This window comes from Streptopelia decaocto (genome assembly GCF_964273445.1).
Source record: "Streptopelia decaocto genome assembly, chromosome: 7".
Classification (NCBI taxonomy): domain Eukaryota; kingdom Metazoa; phylum Chordata; class Aves; order Columbiformes; family Columbidae; genus Streptopelia; species Streptopelia decaocto.
In genome coordinates this window covers 7,211,994-7,223,299 of record NC_138661.1, presented here as the reverse complement: position 1 = coordinate 7,223,299, position 11,306 = coordinate 7,211,994, and positions in this window count along the sequence as shown.

The following is an 11,306-nucleotide window of genomic DNA, read 5'->3' as shown; positions in this document are numbered from 1 at the left end:
CCAGTTTCAGTGTAAATTGAGAGTCCACATGACCTACAGTGGGATGCTGAGTGAGCTGGGCTGATTTAATCCAGCAGAGGGGAGGCTAAGGCATGATCAGAGGACTTGAAGGGTAATTATAAAGATTACAAAGGCAGACCCATTAGGGCCAGACTACATAACAAGGGAAAATACCCGTGAATTGCCATTTTGGAGGTTCAGGAGAAACTTTTTCATCAGGAGAGTGCTGCAACGCTAGAGCGATCTGCACGAGGAGGTGCTATAACCTCCATCCTTGGAGGCTTTCAAGACATAGCTAGACAAAATCATGGCTGACCAGTAAATTTGACCTCCAGGTACCCTTTCGAAACAACACTGCTATATCTGTGATTCCTGTAACAGATATCCCATGCTTACTCACCTTCCTCTGTTGGTAATACCTGCATTATCCCAGGTAAATAGAGCTGTTATGGGATGTCATAGAGTTCTGACAAAGCACAGATGTCTTTGATCCTCTAAGGAAAACTTCAGTCAGATATGTCTAACATTCGAACTGAAACTCTTTGAGACAACCTGTGTTACAGCTTTGCTGTTTTTTTCATATCGTCAGACTATTGGAAAGCAAAGAAAATGAAGGTTCAAAATATCAACAGGATAAAAAAAACCCAACTAATAGTAGGGCAGCTTCTGCTTTCAGCTACAAGAACTTTGTCTCATTTGAAAAATGAGCCAAAAATCATTCATGATGAAGAGAGCGAACAACAGAGCTTTGCTTGCATGAATCCAAATGGGGGATGGGCCACAGGCTCAGCTGGTGCAAGTTTAGCATGTAACGGTCTGTACACATATTCTGATTTACACCAGCTGAGATATGGCTTTCTGTTTCTATTTTAATATATCAGCTGTAATAATAAATTTCTCCTTACTTGCCTGGTATGGTTCTATCAAGATGTTTAACCACAGCAATGCAACAACTGTGTTTTTAGTGCAAACCACAGATGAAACATCCTTTGTGCCACATAAAGCACATCTTGCAACCCAGATTGATTTTAGAGGTGCTAATTGTATTATATAGTGTTGCAGGAACTACAGTAATTTACTTCTTAAATCCATTTAATTTCTTTTTAATTACTCATGTTTACCAATTCCTTTAGATTCGGAAAAGGCTCAAAATTGCAGCTAGCAAAGGAGGCTTGAAGTGGAATGATTAAGAACATCTGGCATATACATAATTATCCTAGGCAATTTATTCCGCCTTCACCATTTCACTATAGCCGTGGTAATGAGGTAGAGCTGGATTCTATCACTTTTCTGAGCATTTAAGAGTACCTTACTGCACAGACAGCTTCATTGAAATAACTGGCAATAATTAAAGTGTATAACACGAAACCCTGGAAGAAAAGGTGGCAGATTCTTTCCTGTACTAAGTGGAGCTGCCAGCCCCAGATGTGTGGTCGGCCTTTTCCATGAATGAAAGCACGTGAGTCTGAGTTTCTCTGAAAGACTACCTGAATGCAACTATAGCAAAAACCATGGGCAGCTTGTCATAGCTTAACAAAAGTAAGAATCAATACTAAGAGCATGTTGATTAGGACAATATTTTATCTTTGGAAGCACATAGAAATAAAGAAAAGAAGCAGACAATGTCACACCATATGATTTTCATTAAAAAGACCAAACAAACAAACAAACAAAAACAAAACAAAACAAAACCCACAAAACCCAAAAAACAACAAAGCAACTCTAAGAAGATCTATGAGCTTCACACATAAATTACTGCCTGAATCTGTCTTTCATTATGCAAATGGTGAGACTGGGTGATCAGGGTGACTCTTTCTGGCCAAGGATGTGTTAATCTTATTAACTAACTACCACCTTTTTGGACCTCTTTATTTTTAGCAGGCATTGACCAGGCACAATCTATATCTACTGAGAAGTGTCAGTAGCCACAGCGTTACCAACAGCTTCTATTCTCATGGCACACAGAACCTGGAAGAAGACATCTCCTGAGATCATTCCTGGGTGACATGACCAACGTCAGGAACAACCATCAGACACAGGCAACTGCAGAAATCCTGATAACTCCTTCTATAGGAGCTCTTCAAAAAACTAGCTGCCCCGCCAAAAAAAAAAAAAATCAGTGAAATGTGATCTCCTTCTCAGAAAATTTCACAATAAAAGTGTTGCCATCACATGAATTTACAGTCTCAACAGCCTCATTTGAAAACCAAAAGCATTGTTTCCGAACACTTTATGGGTTTCCATAAGTTATGTAACTAATAAATCTACAATTTAGGGCCACTACAGCCCTACTCTGGCAAGCTGATGGAGGGAAAGCTCACCGTCCCCACCTGGACTGGTCAGCCGAAGGAACATTTCATGGCTGTGCGTCAGCTACGGATCAAAGGACGTGGTCTAGTGTGTCCTCACAAACACCATGAACAGTTGCTCTTCATACCATGAAATTGCAAAAAGAGTGATACACAAGGCCCCCAGTCACCCAGCTTTATTTTTAAGGACGACTGGATACATTGCCCATGCTTCCCATGTGCTGCAAGTAAGCAAAAATATAGGCAGGCAATATTCTTCAATCCCCATTTCCTTGTGCCATTTCTTCAAGTTCTTATCCCAAGACATTCTTTCTTCTGCAGTCTCTTGTTCTTATCACTCACTTGTTATTGGTTGCTAGCTGCCATAAGGAGCTGGTTTCCTTTTTTTAATCAGAGGGTCTGTCAACAGCATTGACCCTTATTTGTCTTTTCTTGTGGTTTTGAGTGTCTCTTGCTCCATCTTTGTTTGCTCTTTTGTGACATTTCAAAGTGCTTTACTCTGGTCTATATTACTCTTGTGAATACAAATTAAAATTTTATTGAAGATTCAGCTTTTCTTCCTTGTTCTCTGTCTGGCAAACATCGAACCAAGTTATTTTTGAGCCTACAGTTCGAATCCAGGCAGCAAAAATACATCTGCTTACTCCTGTTGTAACTAGACAGGCTTTATAGGATGCAGTCCAAACTTGGTTTGAATTGGCCAACTAGCTTACTTTACACAGTAACATTAGCATTTCCCTGCATGAACTGAGACCTGGAGACTTCATTGAAGAATGTCTTGTTCTGCCAAAAAACCTCCACCGTTTTTGTGGGACAGGTGCATGTTCTCACCCCAAGTTCAGATTTCTTTTCATATAACTGATCTGGGAATACTTTCAAATTTCTACAAGGCAATTTATTTCATACTTTTTGAGAAAATGAACTGAAAGGGTTTTGGTTTTGGTGTGTTTTTGTGTTTTGTTTGTGTTTGTTTTTTTTTTTTTGGGTTTTGTTTTTATTTTTTTTTTTTTTTAATTCTAGTGGTTGTTATTTTCATTTTAAGTGCCTTATTGGCATTTTGCGTATTTCTTGCCATATGCATATTCTGTATCCATGGCGACGTAGTGATCCAATTCCTCTTTATATACCTGAAGGCACTCCTTATATTTTAATTATGTTACCCCTGATTTAAATCTGCTTAGCTGAGGATATATGTTTTAAGTCTGGTCTGCACAGCTCTGACTAGAGCTCACTCTATATTCCTGGTTAGCACAAGATTGTGCATTGATATAAATGGCACCTTAAACCTTCCTTCCTAAAAGCCATCTTTTTGTCACTAGTTGTCAGTCCACTAAGACAACCAAGATAATTTTCAGGATATGTCTGATGAAGATGTTCAAGTGCAGAATTCTATTAGCTGTCTTTACGTTTGTTTGGTTGTTTGAACAATATTTACTTGGATACTTCTGACTGTAATGTTGGTTCACTTAGCAGAAGTTTTACGTGAAGATATGTTTTACCAGACCCATTAGATCACCCTGTTTTTTGGAACTACAGTGTTGCTGTGAATTGCACAAGATGAAGCACAACACACACAAAAAAAAAAGGTTAAGAGAAGAAAAAATTAACTGAACTAAGTGGCAAATATGGAAATAAACAAATTAGCTGGTCCAAAGATTTTATTTCTATTAAGTGCTTCTTTTCATAGCTCTTGGATAGCCCTTTTCTAAGCCTGTGTAAGTACAGATGTGACACTACAGTGAACTCTAGCTACACTCCAGACAGAATGAAAGCTTTAGCCCTCAACAATGACAATTTCCATCCTTTTATCAAATTCAAATTTAACTTTTACAATGTTATAAATCAGTGTTAGCATCAAATATTGCTGTGGATAAATATGGCCTTTTAAAAATTAAATTAATGGTATGGATTTATCAACACCAACCTCTTTTGTTTAGTGAAGTGGAAGATCACTTATTGAAAGCAAGATGGTCTCAGAACCATTTGAGGAGGGGTGAGTGTGCAAGGACTGATAAATACAGTGCTTCCTTTAAGAGAGCCTGCTTTCAGTTGCTTATAGCTTTGCCATACTATCACTAAAAATTTTCCACACTGAGAATTCATACGAGATGGGTTACTTAGGTTTTTTATTTTTGTTTTACTTATTTTAGGGCTTTTTTTCTCTTTTTTTTTTTTTTTTTTTTGTGAAAACCAGTTGAGAGCAAAGTTTAGAATTTCAGAACAAGAATAAAAGAGAACAAGAAGCATATTTTCCTTTACTGTCTTAAAATAACATTGGCAAGCCTTTTTGTTTTGCTTTGCTTAGTTTCATTAGAAACCATGAGCACACTAGAATTAAGTGCAGATGTGATCTTTGGGGTCACGGCTTTGCCTTTGTCTGCTGCTGTGAAAATCCACCAAATTAAAGGGCTCAATTCAGTGGATCATTCTGACTTTGACTGTTGATACTTTTGAAGGTGGCAGATTCCGTCTCAGATAGGCCATGGCCCTGTTGGATTCTACATTCTGCAGCCTGAAATGGTGAAAGTGGAGCTGGACTTTCTCTTCAATTACTGCTGAATAGCACTGTGCAGCACTTCACTGGATGAACAGGTAGGCTGTATGAGGACAGCTAGGATGACATGCAGCCAGGATGAAGAGGATGAAAAACACCTAAAACATGAAGCACCAATGGGGCAGTGACTGGGGCAAAGAGAGGTGGAAACAAGAGGTTGGGAGGGAGATCCAGCAAAGAGACAGGATGGTGGAGAAAGAATGAAGAGACAAGACATAGTCTGAATTTGGGAGAAGGGGATGAGTCAGGATTGAATGGTACGATAGGAAAAAAAAAGACAAAAAATCCAGCTTGGAGGGGTGGAGCTGGAGAGCTCTGGCTTATAGATAGAAGAGCAGAAGGATCTAGCTGGGATTTTCAGGGAAAAGCAATGATGCTTTGGAAACTTCCATTGCGTCTCTCTGAGCATCCTCAGACACCCCAACATCTGGTCAAGTTACTGCAATGGTAAACACAATTAGTGAGAAACAATATACTGGGGCTCATAGCAGGCAGCATAAAAGGCTTGAAGCTACACTTTGTCCATCCAGGAGAAATGAATTGTATCCACTGGGGTACTGAAGAGGACAGGAAGATTTGACAGTGATCTGTGATTAAAGACTGTGACAAGTCTGCGAATATGGACTTTGCACAAGCTCTTTAAACCTGGCAATTAACTTCTGAGTGTATAACTCTGCAATTGATGCTGTTCCTGGAAAGTCTTAGTTTTCTCTATAACAAGTGATCTTTTAACGTAAGAGTTTTGAAGCACCTGGTGGTGGTTGCTTTCCATTGACTGTGAGCCAAGCACAAAAGTCTCACCCTTATATTACGTAAAAGTTTTCCTAAGGGCAGAAAGGCTTCTTCAGGTATGGAAAAGCAGAAGTCCAACCAGACTACATTAAGGCACAAAACAAAACAGAAAAAAAAAAAAAAAAGCAAAATCTGCTACTTTTTTTCCCCTAAAAATGCACTATAGAGCTATTTGGGACCCTCAGAGTATTTTAAATACATCTCACACTGCACTTGAACTTGTTCCCTTAAGAAACAGCTGATAATACTGTTTTCTTTCTGCTTCTTTCCTCTTAGTTGATGGATATAGACAAGAAAGCCTTTATCAGTAAATAATAAAGCAATTATTTTTAACGATTTCAACTTCTCACTTGAAATAAAGAATGAAACAATTATTTTTTTCCTTAAGATCTCTGCAGAAAATCAGCACACCCTGTCTATGAAACATGATGTGTGTAGCTCATAGGCTTTTATTTCTAGTAATAACAAAAAGACATTCCTTTACTTTCTACCATTGCTACCATTTGCAGAGATGGTAAATGCTTTAACTCCAGTAACTGGTGAGCTCATGTTAGCATACCAAGTCAGATGAATTACTGTTAACCTGTACTGTTTTGGATGGTGCAGCTTTTGTTTAATCCTTAAATTCTTGCTAGAATTAAAATGTTTCCTACCTCCTTCTTTTGTACTGGACAGGTACTGTGTGCAACTATCCAAACTGCAAGTGGCCAGACTGATAACAGAGGGCACCGTGCAATGGACCGATTCAGTGGACCTCATTGTGCAGCACAGAACTGAACATTTCAAACACCATCAGTCCTGTTAAGGGTGTCATTTTTGGAGGGTTGGATAAATGCAAGCATGCTATTAAACTCAGCTGACTTGGTGTTGCTGAATTAAACAATAAAACCAAAGAAACTCTTCAAGCTATTGATTTCTGCAGTGCATTGTATGCATTTACGTAAATCTAATTAAAACACTGTGCATAACCCAATTACAAGCTATTCCCTTACAGCAAGTTTTATATTTATCTAAGCCAGGCTGCGCCAGCTGTGAGACATAACCCTGGATTTGCAAATAGCTATTGTGTAACAGCTGAAGTGGTCAGAAAAATACACTGATCATTTTGTCTCTCTGCTAATGGATCATGTACTTGTGACTCAGGACCATTTTTTTTGCCATAACAGGCTACTTCATTGACATATTGCTGCTATCAGATTGCTCAGGAGATAAGTTAAAGGTACAACTTAAAAGGCAAGGAGTTGAGAGAATGAGGGACAATAGAAGACCAGTGTCCAGGTGGCCAAGAATGGCAGCAGTGTCCTGGCTTGCATCAGCAGGATCATCCCACTGTACTCAGTGCTGGTGAGGTCACACCTCGAGCACCTTGTTCAGTTTTGGGCCCCTCACTACAGGAAAGACATTGAGGTGCTGGAGAGAGTTCAGAGGTGGGTGACAAGGCTGGTGAAGGGTCTGGAGCACAAGTTTGATGAGGAGCAGCTGAAGAAACTGAGGCTGTTTAGCCTGGAGAAAAGGAGGCTGAGGGGAGACCTTATCACCCTCTACAGCTATCTGAAAGCAGGTTGTAGCATGGAGGGTGTTGGTTTCTTCTCCCAAGTAACAGGAGAAAGAATGAGAGGAAATGGCCTCAAGTTGCACCAGGGGAGTTTTAGGTTGAATATTAGGGAAAAATTCTTCATGTAAAGGGTTCTCAGGCATTCGAACAGGCTGGCCAGGGAAGTTGTGGAGTCACCATCTCTGTTGGTGTTTAAAAGACACGTATATGAGGTTCTTAGACACATGGTTAACTTAATGGTTAGACTCAATGATCTTGAGGGTCTCTTCCAACCACAATGATTTTATTATTCTAAAACCCTCACTTTGTATTCTGCTAGTTAGTGAGAAGGCAAGTTTGAAGAGATAGTATCACCACTCTGAATTGCTCATTTGGGGGAGGCAGTCTTCCTCCACTGGGAATACAGGTGCAGTGGTGATACAGAGGACTGTCCTTCGAATCTAGGGGTCAAATGCTAGGTGTTCTGAATAACCTTATTCGAACCTTTAGGTTGAGTAGCGCGTCAATATTTAGATTTTGATGGGGTGGGATTTTAGCAGTGTTCATCAGAATTCCCCTGGCATGCTGCAAGTGCAGCTCCATCCCCTGAGTAACAGTGGCAAAAGATGCAGCAGGGACCGGCTCATGCCACTACTACACATAAATCTTCATGCAGCAGATCTACACAATAATTGTGACAGTAATAGCCTATGTAAAATCTTTTCTAATGATGGATGAAATACAAGATTCAGGGAGAGAGAACAGTAGACTCAACTTTTCTTTCTAGGAGTAGAGCCATCCCTAACCCTCCTTATCCTTTCCAGGAGTACTTTGAAGATGTGCCCCTATTGAAGGCTCAAATCTATGCTCTCCACAGTTTATAAAGAAGAGCTAATATAGAAGAATCCTTCCTAAAGCTGGGAAAAGGGGGAAGGAGGATTAACCTGGCTGAACCATGTAAAGGAAGCAGTGGAGCAGGAAAGCCCAGTTAGGCATATGCAGGGGCAGGGAGAAGAGAAGGGGAGAGGAGGATACAAGCAAGCAGAGCACTGGTGAGGGTGATGCAGAGCCAAAGCGACTGCAAGCAGATAATGGGTGAGACAGCACAGAACAACAATGGGAAGAAAGAACGCCAGACTTCCTCCAGTGTGTCACTCCCTATTTCATCCCTCAAAGGTTGGTGTTGATGCTGTTGGGTGGAAATCCCAGATAAATCCTTACCTGTGACTCTCAATAAATTACTGAACTTTTCCTTTCTCTGCTTCCTTGATGTCAGAAGTTCATAGGGACAGCTTAGCTGACCAGTGGTTTAGTATCTATCCCTACTCAAGTAGCACATTCCCAAGTGACTCTTCAGGTCCCAGCACAGTGACTGCAAGGCAAAGCTGCTGGCTGCAGAGCAGCATGACAAGTAGCAGTCTCTCCTCACGCGACCTTTAAGCATAGACTCAGTACAAGTGCTACAAGCATTCCCTGGGGCAAGTGAGATTGACGTGGCATCTGGGCACACGCACTACCCAACTCCGTGATTTCAAACTACATGCCATTTGCTTCCAGTTGGAGACAAGTTTATGAGCTTGAGCAGGCAATAAAAGCTTCTCTCCATGCTAATGATATGACCCAGTCCTACTGGATTAGTAGTTTTCATATCAGGTTAAATCTGCATTTTTGCTGATAAAGACACAAAAGTCACTCCTAATAGGCTTTCAGGTTTTGTTAGCAAAAATACATCTCAATAGAGCACAGAGCCTATGGGATATGAACAGGACAGAAAAGGCACTAACACATTATGACAGACTGCTCAAAATCCTTGCTTTCCTCCAACTGGCCAGAACACAGCCAGACAACGTGCAGAAAGCTATTGCTGTTGAAACCTGTGGGCACTTTCTTAGAAACTCATGTACAGCCAGCCCACCTCTGGTCTCTGCAGCACTTCCCAGAGCTGTTTTGCAACCATGGTCAGATATGAGACCCACTGGAGATGGGAGAAACATTCCCACTCACTTCAAAGAGTTCAGGCCCTTCTCATACTGGAAGTTATTCTATATGTTTCTTTGTGAAACCGCTGAATGAACAGAAATTCCAAACTCAATGCCCCATCAGTAACTCTTCACTCTAAAGAACTGCAAAGATTATTTTGGGATAAAACAACAACCAGACAATTCCTCCAGAAAGCTGCTTATGCCATACCTCTGCTACTAAAGAAACAGCCTCAGATGCCAAAATCAAGTGGAAGCAGCTGGCTTATTCTGTTTAGGGTTTATCCTTTTTGTCCTGACTTTGTCTAGGAATGAGTTGGAGAAATGCACAATGGAGTTGGAGAGAGAGTTATCAGCTAAGCGATATGGATGATAGAGCTCCAGTGCTTAAACTGGCTCCTTGACTTTCCTTTAACTGCATAGATATTCCCTAGAAGCCTGGAAAAGGATAAGGCATCGCTGTGCGGTTGGGCCACTCTGACAGCACAGAATGGCCCTGTGTTGCTGGAGAGCAAAGCCTGTGCTCAGGGGGGTGGCACAGCAGAGCCGCTGCAAGGCTCCATTTGTAGGTGTGAATTCCTGGCTGTGGATCCTCTGCCCACAGCCCTCCATGGGTGCCCTGAATCTCAGAGCCTGGATCCCCCTTCTCGGGCACCTCACCATTCCCATGCAGCAGCTCTTTGTCACGCATCCCACTGGGTTTTGAAAGCATGTTAAAGCCCCTGCACACCCCAAGCCTTTCGGTGACTCTTCTGCGGAAGCAGTTCAACAAATAGCACAAAACTGATTCAACCCAAGGGTACTTTGATGATATTTTGTACATGAGGATTTTTTTTTTTTCTTTACCTTTTGGAAACTTTTCCATTTGCTATTTTAGACCTTAATAGAGTGATGCCATTTTCTATTTCAATCAGTGCTCCAGCTTGCTCCCTCACTTTCATTTGTGACTAAGTCTAAGGTAACTTTTAGAAAGGAAGGAGCAGAGATAGATGAATTATGGCACTTGAAGTGAGAGAAAAAATTTTGAAAGGAAAATATAATTAAGAAATAAATTGAAAAACGGAAGCACCTGTGATACACTGGCCAGGAATTATTATCTTAGGGGGGGAAACCATCACATGCAGCTTAATTCCATTTCATTCTGTTGCTCTCGGGATTTGGACTGTTTGCTTATTTATTTGGATAAAACGTAAACCTCTTCTACTTGCATTGTTAGATGTAATGAGTATTATTTTACATTTAATTAAAATACTGACACATTCCCACTGATGGAAAGTTTCTATTGCTCTTCAGAAAGTGCTAAGTCGCTTGATTAATAAGACATAGTTATTAACTGCTCAGCAAATGCCTGGAATGCTAGTAGTTTTACCTGTTAGGAAAAGCACTACTGCTCCCATAAAAACAAAGGTTTTAAAGAGATTGAAATGTCTGGAAGAAATTCAAGATAGGAAGGGAAAATACACAGGAGAGTGACTGCAAAATTGATAAAGTGACATTTTGAGTGTTTGATCAATGACTGATACAAATATAATTTCACATGGAAATGTGAGTACGCTGGGACAGGAAGCACTGCTGAAACTTTATAAAATCTTGATTCAGTAGCTGATTACTCAGGCTGAAGTGAGATGAGTTGCAATAAAAATACTGACATCTGAAAATCTACATTAAGAGACTGATTCAAAGCTTACCACAGTCTGAATTCACATGACTTAAAAGGGGACCTTTTTCTTCAGTGAGTTTGCTACTTTTCCAATAGCATTTAAAGTTGCTTCTTTGCTACAGGAGAGGGTGAACAGAGCAGGAGGCAAATCCAAAATTGATCCAAAGTCCAAAATTACACGTCAGAAAAAGAGATCCCATAGAGAATCTTGTCTAGTAACACAGAAATACATTTATCAGATGGGTCTGGAGCCATTCCATCACCACAGAGCATTAAAACTTTTCACTATTTTTTCCAAAGATACAGGAAACTTGTGTCCTCTTTTATTTTAAATTATCACACACACAGGGAATCTTTGGTAGAAATTATTGTTACGGAGCAAGAAATGCTGCCTGAATGTGTCAATATTCCTACTTCCTAGACAAGCTAGCTCTTTTTTTAAAAATCTCTAAAGATAGAGGGATGTGTCATGTCTAAT